At 37.1% G+C, this 16,834-nt stretch overlaps 1 protein-coding gene across 9 annotated transcripts in view; it reads right to left on the bottom strand.

Moving 5' to 3' along the window:
* Positions 1-16,834, bottom strand: part of RAPGEF4 (Rap guanine nucleotide exchange factor 4) — a 273,372-nt gene that overhangs the window by 92,197 nt on the left and 164,341 nt on the right. The window contains exon 1 of one of the 9 annotated variants that reach the window (XM_064484914.1): positions 5,016-5,034. The exons of the other annotated variants lie outside the window; for them this stretch is intronic. The gene's annotated coding sequence lies outside the window, so the exon portion shown is untranslated. Of the gene's footprint in view, positions 1-5,015; positions 5,035-16,834 lie in introns of those variants that run through there. 9 annotated transcript variants of the gene reach the window in all.

Here is a 16,834-nt window from a genome sequence, read left to right as displayed (position 1 = left end):
CTCCCACTGTTTCAAGAAAAAGCTGACCAAAGTGCAAATCATGACTTGGGCTCGTCAGAGAACTGAGGGTGCCTAGAAAACTTCTACCCCGAAATCTGGCAAAACGGGGGAATCCAGACAGTCACCACTGACATGGACCCACCTGGAGTGGAAGCCACAGACAGGCAGGAACACTTAGAGGGTGTTAAATTAATTAAACCAGAAGGCCACTAGACAGGGGGCTCTAATGCTAGGGCAGCCTGTCAAACCAAAATCTGAGCCTGCCAATGCCTCAGGGTCACGAGATTGAAACCTAAGGGCAACAGTTGCTGCCAACCAGGCTTCACGTTTCTGCCAGTCAGCGATTTCCTAACTCTGCCTCCACCTCTTCTCTATAAAATTACCTCCCTGAGCTCATGTCAGTGGAGTGCTCCTAACCACCTCTGCTTAGATACTGCCAGATTCAGATCAAACTTTGCTCAAATAAACTCAACATTTTTACTATGCCTCAGTTTATTTTTTTAACAACAGTAATATCTATCATTTATTATTTATAATGCCCCAGACAGATTATCTAAGGATCCTACAGTGTAGGAAAGTGAGACACGGAAAGAGTAAATGAACTTTCCAAAGCCTCAGTGCTGTAAAGACGGGAGACAGGATCAAAGCCCAAGGCTATCTGTTTTCAAAGCTCACATCGTCTCACCAGCCCTGGGGCTTCTAGGTTACCAACTTATTATGAAAGGACGTAACTCAGGAACAGCCAGGTGGGAGAGATGAATAGGGCAAGGTTTGTGGGAAGCGGTGAAGAGCTTCCGTGCCCTCTCCAGGTGCCCCACTGTCCTGGAATCTCCGTGTGTTCACCGCCTAGAAGCTTGGCAATGACTTTTTGGATATAAAAACAAAGGCACACAATCCATGGAAGAAATAATTGATAAACTGAACTTTTATTAAAATAAACTCCTCTGCTCTGTGAAAGGCAAAGTCAAGAGAATGGGAAAACAAGCCACAGACTGGGAGAAAATATTTGCAAAAGACATCTGATAAAATTATCCAAATTATACAAAGAACATTCTAAACTGAATAAGGAAACAACCTGTTTAAAAAATGGGCACAGACCTCAACACTCACCTCACCAAAGAAGATACACAGATGGCAAATAAGCATATGAAAAGACGCTAAACATCATTTGCTATCAGGGAGATATAAATTAAAATAACAACAAGATACCACTACACACCTATTTGAATGGCCAAAATCCAGGACACTGACAACACAAATGCTGACGAGTATGTGCAGCAACAGGAACGCGCACTGCTGGTGGGAATGCAAATGGTGCTGCCACTTTGGAAGACAGTTTGGCAGTTCGTTACAAAACTAAACATACTTGGTATTTACCAAATGAGTTGAAAGCTTATGTCCATGCAAAAACCCTGCACACAGATGTTTATAGTAGTTTTAATCATAATTGCCACAACTCAGAAGCAACCAAGATGTCCTTCAAAAGGTGAATGGATAAGTAACCCGTGGTATATCCAGACAATGAAATATTATTTGTCACTAAAAGGAAATGAGTTATCAAGCCACGAAAAGACATGGAGGACCCTTAAATGCATATTACTAAGTGAAAGAGGTTAATCTGAAAAGGCTACATACTGTATGATTTCAACAATATGATGTTCTTAAAAAGGCAAAACTATGGAGACAATAAAAAGATCAGTAGTTGTCAGGGGTTGGGGGGTAGGAATGAATAGGCAGAGCACAGAGGATTTTTAGAGCAGTGGAACTACTCTGTGTGATACCATAGTGGTGAATATACGTCATTATACATTTGTGCAGACCCACAGGATGTTCACCACCAGGAATGAACCATAATTGTGAGCTATGGACTTCAGGTGATTATGATGTGTCAGTGTAGGTTCATCAGTTGTAACAAATGTACCCTCTGGTTAGAAACGCTGATAATGGGGAGGAGATGCTTGTGTACAGGCAGAAGGGATATGGGAAATCTCTGTGCCTTCCTCTCTATTTTGCTGTGAACCTTAAACTGCTCTAAAAAACAAATGTTTAAAAAATGGACATGACTAATCCTTAATAACTGAAATAATATTTTTTAGGGCCCAAAGTGACAAAAAAATTTATGGATTGAAGACTGAAGTTGTTACGGTTGCTAAGTACCAGTGGGAAAGAAAGTATTCAACTTAACACAGTTAAGAGTGGTTACTGGGGAGCGGGAACTACTCCCTGTGTATATTTCACTGAGTTGAGACTCCTCAATTCAACCAAGTAAATATACATGTTCATATCTTTTTAAATGGCTTTTAAATTATGGGAACTGAAGTCTGTGGTTAAGTCTCAGGCTGAGTCTCATTATTTGGCCAGGCTTATAGAGCAGAAGAGACTTAAGTATACCAAAGGCTGCTTGGTTTAAGCCCATAAAACTGGAATAAAGACGTCTCTACAAGAAATGTGCTGCACAGATGCTTCTTTTAACTTGTCTGGGAGCACTATTCTGTAGCAGGTGCTAGCAAATGCTGCAAGCTCCTCTCCAGCATCTCCTAACGCAGTGGTGCAAGATGTCACGTTTTTAGAAGGATTCTGTCAAGCCCTAATCTATAATAAACATTGCTTTTGATCTCTTCTAGTGGTGGGAGAGAGCCTCCGCCACTAATCTTTCTATTAATATACAGTATCTTCTGAGGGTTTGCTGTCCAAGAGGCATGTCTACGTAGCTATTAGACAGACCTAAGCCAGATACTTGGAGGCAAAATCAAAATGCTAACTTTTTGGAGAGGCAGCCATTCTTACCAGTTGAAATATTCTCTTTGAGTTCTTACACAAAGTAGTTCATCGTTTCCTTACGAATTGGTCTGACCAGGGCCAGATTTTCTTTTAATGATAATACCAACATATTACTATTAAACTTCCATTTCTGTAACAGGAGCTCAGAGATACAAAATAAGTCAACCATAATATTCCACAGAGGCCACTGTCCATGGTGGCATATCTACCCTCAGAACTATGATTTTCATGGAAATATAAATTCTGTGATAGATTATTAAACCTCCTTTCCCCTCTGTTTACAAATCTGTTTTGGCCTCATCATTCAACCTTTCTTCCATTAGAAGAAATTCTGTCATTAAAGTCCAGAATTAAGCATGGCCTATCTACCTGTTCCAAACTTGGGAATAGTGTGTTGAGCACTTTTGGGAAACAAAGCAAATATAAGACTCAGAGACATAGTTCAATTCTTGAAGCTTTTGTGCTTTGGTGCTTATTAACATACAATCTAATGTAACACCATTGCATTTCCTTTTATAATCTCAAATTTAAATCTGGGCATGGTGGATACTGAAAGTTAATATTTATTTAAAAATTTTAAATAGAATAAGCATAGAAAAGCTATGCTTGAAACTCTACTTTCCCTGAAGCCAGGAAGTAGGGCTCCTGCTGGGCCTATTCCAAAGGCAAATACCTTGCATAACATGTTTTAGAAAAAGCTCTTGTACTGAAGATGCTAAATTAATTGGCATATACGAGCCAATATAAATATATCTTCTGTCCCCTCCTCCTCTCCCACACCACTGGTTATGTACTTTGGCTTGACCTGGCTTCTCTGACTTAACGTCTGTTGGAGATCTTTTCATATCAGGACATAAGGAGCTTCCTCACCCTTTTTTTTTGTTGTTGTTCCTACATGCACTTTTGGGCAGCTGCATGGTATGCCATTGTATGGATATGCTAAAATTTATTTAATGATCATTTATTGATAGACATGTGGTATTGTTAACCTGAGTCTACTGTATACATACTGAAGGATAAAGCAAAAGAGAAATTATGGGGTATCCTATTTCTCTCATCCCTGCGTCCTTGAAAACCCAAGATTCTCACTGTAGAAGGAAAAAGACATATATGTAAGACTTTGAAACAATGACCAAACCAATAGCAATGAACATCCTGAGTTCTGAAAGCAAGTCTTCTTGGGAGAAATGGCTGATTCCAGGGACAAGAAATGGAATATCTTGCCAGGCAAGCTAGGAGGGAAGCTATCAAAAACCACAAGGGTCATGTCAAAAAGGACTCAGAACTACCTTGGATGTATAGAATCATAAATGTTTTAGGTCTCGAAGGGGCCAGAGAAATAATCTTATCATTAATTCACTTGTTAAGCACTGCCTATCTGCCCAACACTGCACTAATTCTGCAGAGAAAGAAAAGACAGTGATACTATCCACGATTTCTATAACTGTGTTGTCCAGCATGTTAGCCACTAGCCACACACGGCTATTTACATTTAAAGAAATTGACATTTAAAAAATTCTGTCTCTTAGTCTCATTAGCTCGGTTTCAAGTGCTCGAGAGCCATATGCGCCTTGGCCAAGGGTCATCTCTTGTCTGGGACTGTGAGAGGGTCCCAAGAGGTCTGCTTGCTCCCATCCCTCACATCCTCCACCTCATACCCAGAATGATCCCGCATCTGACGTGGGTCAGATGTTACCCTGCCTAAACCCCTCCAACGGCTTCTCCTCCCACTCAGAGTGAAAGTCAACCTCCATACAACGTACTGTCTATCCGTCTGACCCCTTGTCACCTCTTTGATCTCACGCCACTCTCTTCCCCTGCTCAGTCCGCTCCCCACTCTTCTGTCTGCCTGGACATGCTCTTCCCAGTACACCCACGGCTCACATTCTCACCTCCCCTGGGTCTCTACTCAGACACAGCTCCTTAGAGAGGCCTGCTCTGCCCACCCCTGCCCTAAATCTGGCATTCTTTATCTCTCTCCCTCTAGCACATATCACATCTGACATTTTACGTATTTGCTTCTTGTCTGTCTTCTCCACTGAAATGTTAGCTCCATAAGGTAGAACTTGGTTTTGCTCTGTTCTGTCCCCAGTTCCTGACATGCAGCATGCAGATATCCAATTATTTATTGAATGAATGGAAGGATTTCTTCAGGGGTTCAGTCATTCTAGAAGCTTCATTAGCAGGTGAGTGAAGAGAGAACTCTCCGCGGGAATTGGCGAAGAGTAACTTACATGAAGGAATGTTGAGAAGGAAACTGCCAGCCATTTCCACGGTCATGAAAGGATGGGTTCAACGGCTTGCAACTTCTTGACAGAGAAGTCTAATAAGTAATGCCTCTCTTCTCCACCTTTTTTTTTTTTAATGAAAAGGAGTTTGTGTTTGGTAAAATGAAAAATAAAATTAGTTTCTCAAATTTTAATATCCATATGAATCACATGGGGATCTCACTAAAATGCAGGTTTTAAAAACTGAAGTATAGCTGATTTACAATATTGCATTAGTTTCTGGTGTATAGTATAGTGATTCAGTTATACATATACATTCTTTTTCATATTCTTTTTCATTATAGATTATTATAAGCTATTGAATATAGTTCCGTGTGATATATAGTAGGATCTTGTTTATCTGTTTTATATATAGCAGTTTGTATCTGCTAATCCCAAACTCCTAATTTATCTCTCCTCCTCCTTTCCCCTTCAGTAACCGTAAGTTTCTATGTCTGTGAGTCTATTTCTGTTCTGTAAATAAGTTCATTTGCGTCAATTTTTTTTGATTCCATATATAAGTGATATCATACAGTATTTGTCTTTCTCTGTCTGACTTACTTCACTTAGTATGACAATCTCTAGGTCCATCCATAGTGCTGCAAATGGTATTATTTCACTCCTTTTTATGGCTGAGTAGTATTCCATCATATATATATATGTATGTATATACACACACATACATACCACATCTTCTTTATCCAGTCATCTGTTGATGGGCATTGAGGTTGTTTCCAATGTCTTGGCTATTGCAAAGAGTTCTGCTATGAACATAGGGTGCATGAATCTTTTCGAATTAGCATTTCCTTTGGATGTATGCCCAGGAGTAGGATTGCTAGATCTTGTGGCAATTCTATTTTTAGCTTTTTAAGGAATCTCCACACTGTTTTCCATAGTGACTGCACCAAATTATATTCCCACCAACAGTGTAGAAGGGCTCCCTTTTCTCCACACCCTCTCCAGCATAAAATGCAGGTTTATATTCTACTGGTCTGGGGTGTGACCTGAGACCCCTAGTAACATAGATGCTGCTGGACCATGAACCACACTGTGAGCATCAAGGAATCAGATGACCACCAGTAGCACTTTTTGGATCCATAACCTCATAATCCCTTACTAAAATGTGAGTGTTTCCTAAAAACTGCATCTAGTTCACTCAATGATAAGGTCATCACCCTAACAACATTTATATTATATTACATAAATAAACCAATACATTTTCAGGTTAAAGGAATCATTTCCCAGTCACTTTTATTTTTTTATCTTTTGAATACTCAAATACCTCACAGGAAAATTAAATGCCTACGATTTATTAAAGAAAATGAATTTGGCCTCTAGGAGTATTTGAGTAATATGCTTAATATTCAGAAATAACATACTTCAAAATTTCTAAATTACAAATAACTCATCTCAACCAAATTCATTATACAAATATTTAATAAGGTTTCCAAGCATAGGTGTAACACAACATAATCCTTATATTACTCTCCTCAGGGAATAAGGCAAAAAATAATCACATTCAATATTTATGAAATTAGTATTTGAAAATGAAGGCGTGTTTACAATAAGAGTCTAAATATCAACAGCGTCAAGTATTTTCAGAATTTGCTGGGTATCTCGGTCTGTATCCTTATTCTAGCTAGTGGAGGCAGAATAGGAATTTATTAAGAGATAATAAAAAACTCAGAGAATCTCTGGGAGAGCTGCAAAGACAGGGGAGGGAGGATCCGCCAGGAACAAGGCCCAAACCTCACTGTAGGGTCCCTCAGCCAAACCTCACGGCCTCTGATGGGTCATCACTGAGACTCGCAGAGTACATACGCTGGATCCCAGAAACCCTGCCACTGCTCATCCCAAAACCCAGCCTCGCCCCTGCTCCCCTCACCAAAAGAAATGGATTCTGCAAAGACTGGCAGTTTGGGTCACATACTTGAGCTTTAATAGTAGAACTGGACTTCTAAAAACTGGACTTCGAAAAACCCCAATGTTTGTCTTCCCTCCGTACAAAAAAACCCAGAAGAAATGGCTATCATACTGGGTTGTTAAAATCTAAGTGTAGAAAACAGATTTATAAAGATAAACATGAATATGTATACAATATATAATCAAGATTACAGCTATCTTGCATATCCTGAAAGACAAAAGTTTCCGTCTCTTAAAATTTGGAAGTATTTTCAAAAATAACTCTTACAAACCCATTTGATAGAAGTTAAGCCTTAAAATCACATAACATAATAACACACTTACACTATAAATAATAATGTATAATGTAGTGCACTATACTATGTAATTCTAGTTTGAGTGAAAACATTTGTAAATATTAACTTATTCCACAGACATTTGTGTACGTCCTCTGTGCTGTGCTAAGCTGCTATATTAAAATTCAAAGGAACTATACTGCTAAATGATGCTGTGTATGGGTTACGATGCTAGGTTTGGGCTACAAAATGTTTTAAAATGAGATTGGCCCAATTAGAGACAATCCTCTAATACAATCTGAGAAGCTATAGAAACTACTTTAAAAAACTAGTCCACTGCAGGTGATTTTTCTCATCCAGGTGCTTTGAAGATTCATAATCAATGCGTTAAGATGAAACAATCTGAAGAACCATTTGGGGAGATTAGTGATCAGCTAAGGGTATTCCTGAATTTCTTGATCTCTGGGATCTACAGACCACGTTCTCTACAGACGTCAACTGTGTTCTGAGTTGATCTTTGGGACCCTCTGTATCTCGGAATTTCTGTTACTGCAAATATTTCACCGCTTGTGCCACAGTTATTTACACGTCTGTTTCTCCGAGTACAACATAAGCTCCTTAAAATAAAAAATTGTTTGTTATCTCGGAATCCCTGTAGTGCTTTGTTCATAGAGATTATGTATTAAATATTTACTTAACATGTGGAGGAATCTCTGAGGAGCTTTCAGCTGGCTGTGGTATGAAGAGAATGGAGAGAAAGTTTCCTCTTTTCATTTCTGAAATTTCAGTTTTGCTCTTCATGGTTAGATATGGAAAAGCCAAGTTTATTGGATGTTGGCAGATAATTTGTGGACTATTTTACTTTTGCTTCTTTTCAGTTCATTTCTGTAATAAGGTATTTTAAGATCGGAAGAGAGAAACATTAATTTAAAGTTGACGCCTTTGTATTTCCTCTAGATCAAGGAAGTTGTTGAAAACAGATTGTCCTAGAGACACGAAACCATCCTTCTCTGTCATCCTGACTTCCTCTTATTTTTCTCTTGACAGACACAAGATTAGTTTTGATTTTTCACTGCTTTGCTAAGTACTTCTGAACATTTTTTAGACACTTAAAAAATTTCACACAAGTGATGGAACCTTCAAGATGCATATACGTACATCCAAAATTCTGCTTGCAATTTCAGGGGTTAACAGACTTCCAGAAGTCCACACACAGACCTGAATATGAACACCTGTATTCCTAGCATACCAGAAATCCACTGCTAGATCAAAGCCCAACGGTAATGTGTGCACACATTCACCAAAAGGCATACACTACATGTTCAGAGCACAGCCACTCACAATAGCCCACCAACCACCAAATGGCAATAGATGGTGGTATTTTTCCATAATGGAATGAGAGAAAACAATTTACAACTGCATGCAACAATGTGGATAGACCTCACCCACATAATACTGAATGAAAGAAGCTGAATACAGGTGATTTCATTTATCTAAAGTATAAAAACAAATTATTTTGAGTTTGAGGAATAGTTAGAAGGAAACATGTGTTTCCTCCTGGGGTGGTGATGTTCTGTTTCTTGATTTGCATGCTGTTTATATGGGAATATTTGTGAAAATGTATTGACCAAAATAACGTGCATTTTTTACATGGATATGTTAAGCTTCAATAAAAAGTTAGAAGAAAACACCTCTTTTAGAACAAGAAACTAGCTTAATCTCATTCATCAAAAAAATTAAGAAAATATTTGCTAACCCTCCATTATAACAGAAAAAGAGTAAAGGAGACCTTGGGATTTTGAAACTTGACTCTGGAGTGGCACCTGGTCCTATGCGATCCTGACACAGCCCAATAGGCAGCTGTAACCCTCAAATTTCCTTTGAGGGCGACTCAAAGGGAAAAAGAGAACGCATACATGTTTGTATTCATGGAAAGCACTCAGCAAAAATGTTACCACCACCAGCCTCCACAGAGGGTGGCCTGCAGGAGCCAGACACTCGGCCAGAGAGTGAGACTGCATGGCCACCTAGCATCTTTAGATATATTCATTTATTGATTCTAGAAAAGTCTGGAATACTGATTGCAAATGTCAAGTATCTCCTACTTAAAGACACCATTAATGCCATGTAAATACATCAAAAATTAAAAAAACAGTGTTAAAGTCAGAATAGAATTAGTTTCATGGCTGTTTGTTTTAAATACCAGCTCTACCTGGAAAAGCATACCTTTTTTTATTTAAAAAATTTTTAAAAATTGAAGTATAGTCAGTTTACAGTAATTTCTGGTGTACAGCACAGTGATTCAGATATACATATATATATATATATATACACACACACACACACCCCTTTTCCTATTCTTTTTCCTATAGACTATTATAAGGTATTGAATATAGTTCCCTGTGCTATAACAGTAGGACCTTGTTGTTTATCTATTTTATATATAGTTAGTATCTGAAAATCCTGAACTCCCAATTTATCTCTCCCCCTCCCCCTCCCTTTCCCCCTAGCAACCACAAGTTTGTTTTCTATGTCTATGAGTCTGTTTCTGTTTTGTAAATAAGTTTGTCTTATTTTTTCAGATTCCACCTATGAGTGATATCATATGGTATTTTTCTTTCTCTTTCTGGCTTACTTCACTTAGTGTGATGATCTCCAGGTCCATCTATGTTGCTGGAATGGCATTATTTTATTCTTTTTTATGGCCGAGTAGTGCTCCATTGTATATACATATACCACAACTTCTTTATCCAGTCATCTGTCAATGGACACTTAGGTTGGTTCCATGTCTTGACTATTGTAAATAGTGCTGGTATGAACATTGGAGTGCATGTATCTTTTTGAATTAGAGTTCCCTCTGGATATATGCCCAGGAGTGGGATTGCTGGATCATATGGTCTATTTTTAGCTTTTTAAGGAATTTCCATACTGTTTTCTATAAAATTCCATCAATTTACATTCCCACCAACAGTGTAGGAGGGTTCCTTTTCCTCTATACCCTCTCTAGCATTTATCATTTGTGGACTTTTTAATGAAAAGCATACCTTTTTCTAGCAGGTCACAGTAAGTACAAATAAAATATCAGTGTGTTTCCTTTTCTCATATGTTCCATTGTAAATATAATACAATCCCATTCTTCTCAGATATAACACTTAAGTCCAGTGAGCTGACTCTTGAGTGACAAGTGGTTATCTGTTACCAAATACAGGTTTCAGAAGGTATGAGTTAAATCTGTCAACAGTCTCAAATTTTCACAAACACTTCCACATTTATGAATCAAATTTAAAATAAGTGACACGTATTTAATGCTACTTGTTGTGGAAACTCTACAACAAATTTTTTTTCTAGTTTTTTGAAAAAGTTGATGTACAATACTATATAAGTTTCAGGTGTATGATATAGTGATTCACAATTTTTAAAGATTATACTCCATTCATAGTTACTATAAAACATTGGTTATATTCCCTGTGCTGTATAATATATCCTTATAGCTTATTTATTTTATACATAATGGTTTGTATCTCTTAATCCCTCATACTTATTTTGTCCCTCCCCCCTTCCATCTCTCTTCTGGTAACCACCAGTTTGTTCTCTAGATCTGTGAGTCTGTTTTTGGTTCGTTTGTTTGTTTGCTATATTCACTAGTTTGTTTTATTTTTTAGATTCCACATGTAAGTGATATCATACAGCATTTGTCTTTCTCTGAATTATTTCACTTAGCAGAATACCCTCCAAGTCCATTCATGTTGTTGCAAACGGCAAAATTTCATTCTTTTTAATTGCTGAGTAGTATGCCATTGTACATATCCATCACACTTCTTTATCCAGTCATCTGTTAATGGACACTTAGGTTGCTTCCATATCTTGGCAATTGTAAATAATGCTTCTGTGAACATTGAGGTGCATGTATATTTTTGAATTCATGTTTCTTTTTGGATATATATACCCAGGAATGGAATTGCTAGGTCATATGGTAGTTCTATTTTTAGTTTTTTGAGAAACTCCCATACTGTTTTCCACAGTGGCTGCACCAGTTTACATTCCCACCGATTCTGTATGAAGATTCTCTTTTCTCCACATTCCTTACCAACATTTGTTATTGTGTTCTTTTTGATGATAGCCATTCTGACAGGTGGGAGGCGACATTTCACTGTGGTTTTGCTTTGCATTTCCCTGATGATTAGCAATGCTGAGTATCTTTTCTTGTGCCCGTTAACCATCTATATGTCCTCTTTGAAAAAATGTCTAATCAGGTATTCTGCCCATTTTTTAATTGGGTTTTTTTTTTATGTTGAGTTGTACGAGCTGTTCATATATTTTGGATATTAACCCTTATTAGTCATACCATTTGCAAATATTTTCTCCGATTTAGTAGGTTGTCAATGGTTTCTTTTGCTGTGCAAAAGGTTTTAAGTTTTATTAGGTCTCATTCATACAACAGCTTTTTAAGTTAAGGTACTGAACAGTCAGGAAATGTATATATTTTTCCAGGCCGTCATTACCCACTTGTTCCTGTCAGTGTCGGCGCTGATAAATCAGCAGGTGAGTTTCACAAAGTCAGAGGGATGGCTGGTGCTGTCATCACCAGGCACAAATGGATGAAAATCGCATTTAGCTGAATCCCATACACATAAGTATTTTATAGAGACAAGGGGCAACAGTTGCCCAGGGTGGCTCAAGGAAGGCTTTCCAGAGGAGGTAGGATTTGAAAAAAGTCTTTAGGAGGATTTGATGGGTAGAGAGGAGGCAGAATGGCACTGCAGGCTGGAGCCAAAATCACAGAGGTGGGAGTTAAAGGTATTCTGAGTTCCCTCGTCTGGCTGTAGCATCAAGCTGGGGTTGGAGAAGGTGGGGGAAAGTGCAGGAAGATGCTACAAGTGAAGATATTCCAGATTCATCACAGGTAAGAAGACATCAGAAAGTCAGATTATCAAGTGTAGTAAAAGCATATACTAGTTACAGGATTTTACCTTTTTTGTCCTTTTTTATTACAAAATAATGCATGCTCTTTGGAATATATAAAATGTTTAATCAGACAAACCACTATTCAAAGATAACTATGATTAGTATTATGAAATATTCATGTTAATCCTTTTTGTCTAAGTACAGTTTCAGGTTTCCTTTTATTTTTAACTAAAGTGTGATCATACTTGAGATAAAATTTTGTGTCTTCTCTTTTTATAGAACACGAAACCATAAACAGTTTCACATCCTACTATAAATTCTTTGTAACCATCACGTAAACATTCCATTAAATGTATGGTGTATAATTTAATGGTTCTCCAGTCACTGAACCTTTAAGCTGTTTTTGATAATTTGCTAGTATAAATATGCTATAAATTTATGCAAAAGTTGCTTTCACTCACTCATATTTGGAGTTATTTTCTCAGAATCAATTCCCAGAAGTAGAATACATAGGTCACTGATTCTGGTTCTTGACATATATTGACAAATTATGAAGCCTGCCTTGAAGGGAACTTTGGATAGGACATACCTTCTGGATAAACTCTTAGAGAAATGGTCTGTCTTTGGCCTCTTGAATATCGCCATTGGCTTCTGTATTAAGACTAATAAATATTAATCTGGAACAAATTAATCAAGACAAAAATTTCCAACAGGAAAACACAAATACATTTTCCTAAGTTTAAAATGCATGCTTTGCAAAATGCCCTAAGCCATTATTTTAATAGCATAGTAACTCCCAGTTGGGAAAGGTAAGATAATTACCATGAGAAAAACAGTTCTTTGTCCTACGCTTTGAACTGACTTCAGTTGACTTCAGTACAGTCTTATGTATGTAGGTGTATTTGTCTAAACTGACTCGAAATTTTAAAAGTTTTTTTTTTTCCTGCCTCAAACAACCTAGCAGGCTAAAGCTATAATAAACACAGCTTAGTACCATACAGGACAAGAGCATTCAGCTGATTTGGATAACCTATAGGAACTCAGGAACCTGAGAGCAGTGATATAGTTAGTCTATGTTAAGCAAAACTCCTGGAATAGCAAAAACTTATTGATGTTTTCAAGAAATCTTTTAAGCCTTTACAAAGTTCATCAAAACAAAAATGATCAAAGACCTAAAAGGTATATCATATAAAATATGAAAACAAGGCAAAAAAGTAGGATACTACATCAGCCACCAAGTTCACTTCACATCTAGCTCATAAACCAGGTTCCCTAAACACAGACTTCTTTTTTTTTTTTTTTAAAAATCAGGTTATACCAGTGCAGATGCTGGTTTCAATCAGACATGCTAACTGCATCTCTTAAAAGGCCAAAGAAGTAGAGTAGTGCGATATATTAAACTTTGAAAAAAGATTTTCTAATTGAAGTGTAGTCAGTTACAACGTGTAAATTTCTGGTGTGCAGTATAATGTCCCAGTCATGCATATACATACATATATTCATTTGATTGCACTTATATTTTTCTTTCTTCCCCCTTCTGTATTTTTCTAATTTTCTAGAGTGTGCGTAAGGAGGAAAATCCCAAATTTTACAGCCTTACTATTACAGGAAGAATAAGCTGATGGAGGCTTAAGCATGCTTTAGAAACCTGGCATTTCTACCTCTGGGTCATGGGTTTTTATTCCAAGTAATTTGAAAGGCTTTAGAGATACTTGAAACATCTGCAAGTACAATGAAAAGGAATCAAACGTTATTGTGCTCATTTATTGACTAGAAACTTAAACTGTGGACATAATTTTGTTGGGGTACATAAGATGAGGATTATAGCTCACTTTTAGGACATTTTTCACAATCTCTCTTCAAGAAAGGAGAACCATTCGGCTGCCTGTCACAAAGCTCAAGGGCCCCTGGATTAAAGCTTTCAGCCAGACTGGGGTTAATCATTATAAGATTTGGCGATTAACAGGCTGTTTTCAGAGAAAGCACCAAGCATCTTGTTCCCATATGCTTCAGTTTCGTCAGACTCTGGATCTGGAAGGGGTGGGTCTGCAGCCATGAACCAGAAACAGCCAAGCGTGGGGTGGTAGCCACGACTGGATGCCGTGGTGACACGGGCCTGCCCTGGGCACCCACTCATGACAGGAACACTCCGCAGCTTACCTGTTTTCTTGTCCCTACCTCCATGTGGCATTGCAAACACTACCCATCTCTGCCTTGTGCAGCTTAAAAATGAAAGAAATAGTAGGCTGCATTTTAAAGTAAATCTCCTTTCTAAATAAAGAGTGAATTTTTAATATGTTACTGGCTTACCACTTAAATCTAAAGGAGATTTCAAGAACTGCACATTTCATTCTTTTTCACACAGTGGAGTTCTGTCCAGAATGCAGATGAGGGTGTAGTTAGTCACAGGGGACTGGAAAGAAGCAAGGGGAGGGGACAGCTTCAGATGTTCACATGTTTTGGATAAAAGTCAGGGAAATAATTCTCCATGTGATTTAATCTTTGTATTAAATTGTCTTACTTCAAAACTTTGCAAATAAAATGCCTTTGATGATTCACTATGCCTGCAAACACCATCAATAATTGGTTTGTGATCAGCTGGTAACGTCATTGCTTTTTCTGACTTAAGTAGCCATTTTGAGAATTAGTCTATCACTGGGAGTTTAAACCTCACTGATCTTATTAAAGAAGGAGCATGTGGGAATCTTTATGAAGATACAGGAGCAGAGAAAACTCCAAGACTATATAGTGCATATAAAAACTATTCTCGGGCTATAAAAGCAAACACAAACCAGGGTGAAGAACAAGGTCATGAAAGTGGTTTTCCTGTCTGAGTTTGGGTTGCTGGGTAGGGGAAGCTGTTCCCTTCTTTCCTTATCTCATCTGTATAAGGTACTTTGAGATTTGAGTTTGAGATTTACAAACATTAGCCACTCTATATAAAAATATATTTTAAAAGTTTCTTCTGTATAGCACAGGGAACTATATTCAATATCTTGTAATAACCTTTAATGAAAAAGAGTATGAAAATGAATATATGTATGTATCATGACTGGGACACTGTGCTGTATACCAGAAATTGACACATTATAACTGACTGTACTTCAATTTTAAAAAAAGATGCAGTACATATATACAAAGGAATATTACTCAGCCATAAAAAAGAATGAAATAATGCCATTTGTAGCAACATGGATGGACCTAGAGATGACCATATTAAGTGAAGTAAATCAACAGAGAAAGATAAATATCATACGATATCACTTATATATGGAATCTAAAAAAAAAATGATACAAATGAACTTATTTACAAACCAGAAATAGACTCACGGACATAGAAAGCAAACTTAAGGTTACCAAAGGGGAAAGGTGGGGAGGGATAAATTAGGAGTTTGGGATTAACATATATACACTACTATATATAAAATAGGTGAACAACAAGGACCTTCTGTATAGCACAGGGAACTATATTCAATATTTTGTAATAATCTATAATGGAAAAGAATCTGAAAAAGAATATATATATGTATAACTGAATCACTTTGGTGTACACCCAAAACTAAAGCAACATTGTAAATTAACTATACTTAAATTTAAAAAAATGATTGAATAAATAAGTACATATGGTAGAAGAGACAAATGTCCGATGGAGGAGAATTCCAAATAATTTATATAGATATCCGCTATCAAGGATGTGGAGCATAACTCCTTTCTTAAGTGTGGGCTATGCACAGGGACTTCCTCCCAAAGAATTCAGGATGGAAAATGGATGACTTTACAGTGGAGAAACTTGGCAAATAAGTATCTTAACCAGATAACCAAAGGCAACATTAACAATGATGTATCATCTTGATAGCATGTATTCTTGACATTATGGGATGAAAATGTACTTACATCTGTGGTCTTTCCCCCCAAAACCTATAATCTGAGTCTGGTCTTGAAAACAAAATCAGACAAATCACAATTCAGGGACATTCTCCTAAATATCTGACCAGTATCCCTCAAAACTGCCAGTTCAGCAACAGCAAGGAAAGTCTGAGAAACTGGAACAGTCAAAGGAGTCTAAGGAGACAGGACCACTAAATATACAGTGATATCCTGGATGGGATCCCGGAATGGAAATAGGATACTACATGAAGACAAAGGAAGCCTGAATAAACAATGGACTTTAGTTAATAATAATGTATCAGTATTAGTTCATAAAAAATGCTAAAAGATAAAAGTTGTCAAACCCTAAATATCCTTTAGGAATGAACGTAAAATAAAGGCATTCTCAGATGAAGAAGAAATGCAGGTGAATTTGCAGCCAGCAGACCTGTTTTACAAGAATTTCTAAAGGAAGTTCTTCAGTCAGAAAGGAAATACCAGTGAGAAGTTTAGAACATCAGAAATGAAGGAAGAACAACAGCAATGTAACCAAAAATAATTCCAAAAATGGGAAGGAGATGATGTGAAAACTTTTACAAGATATAGATAGCTGTTTGAAAAAAATTACTGCAGAGGAAATTCATTCCTCAATATGGTTGATAAAATATTAAATAATAAATTCCTTTAAAAAACTTAATTAAAAAAGTAGGATATGAAACTATATATACAGTGTAAACTAAATATTTTGTTTCTATACATTAAATACATAAACACTCCAAGCTCTGGGTGGTGGCATTTATAGGATATTTTTAAAAA

The sequence above is a fragment of the Camelus dromedarius genome, chromosome 4 (genome assembly GCF_036321535.1).
Source record: "Camelus dromedarius isolate mCamDro1 chromosome 4, mCamDro1.pat, whole genome shotgun sequence".
NCBI classification, from domain to species: domain Eukaryota; kingdom Metazoa; phylum Chordata; class Mammalia; order Artiodactyla; family Camelidae; genus Camelus; species Camelus dromedarius.
The sequence above is the reverse complement of the archived record's forward strand: the minus strand, read 5'-3'. Positions and strand labels throughout refer to the sequence as shown.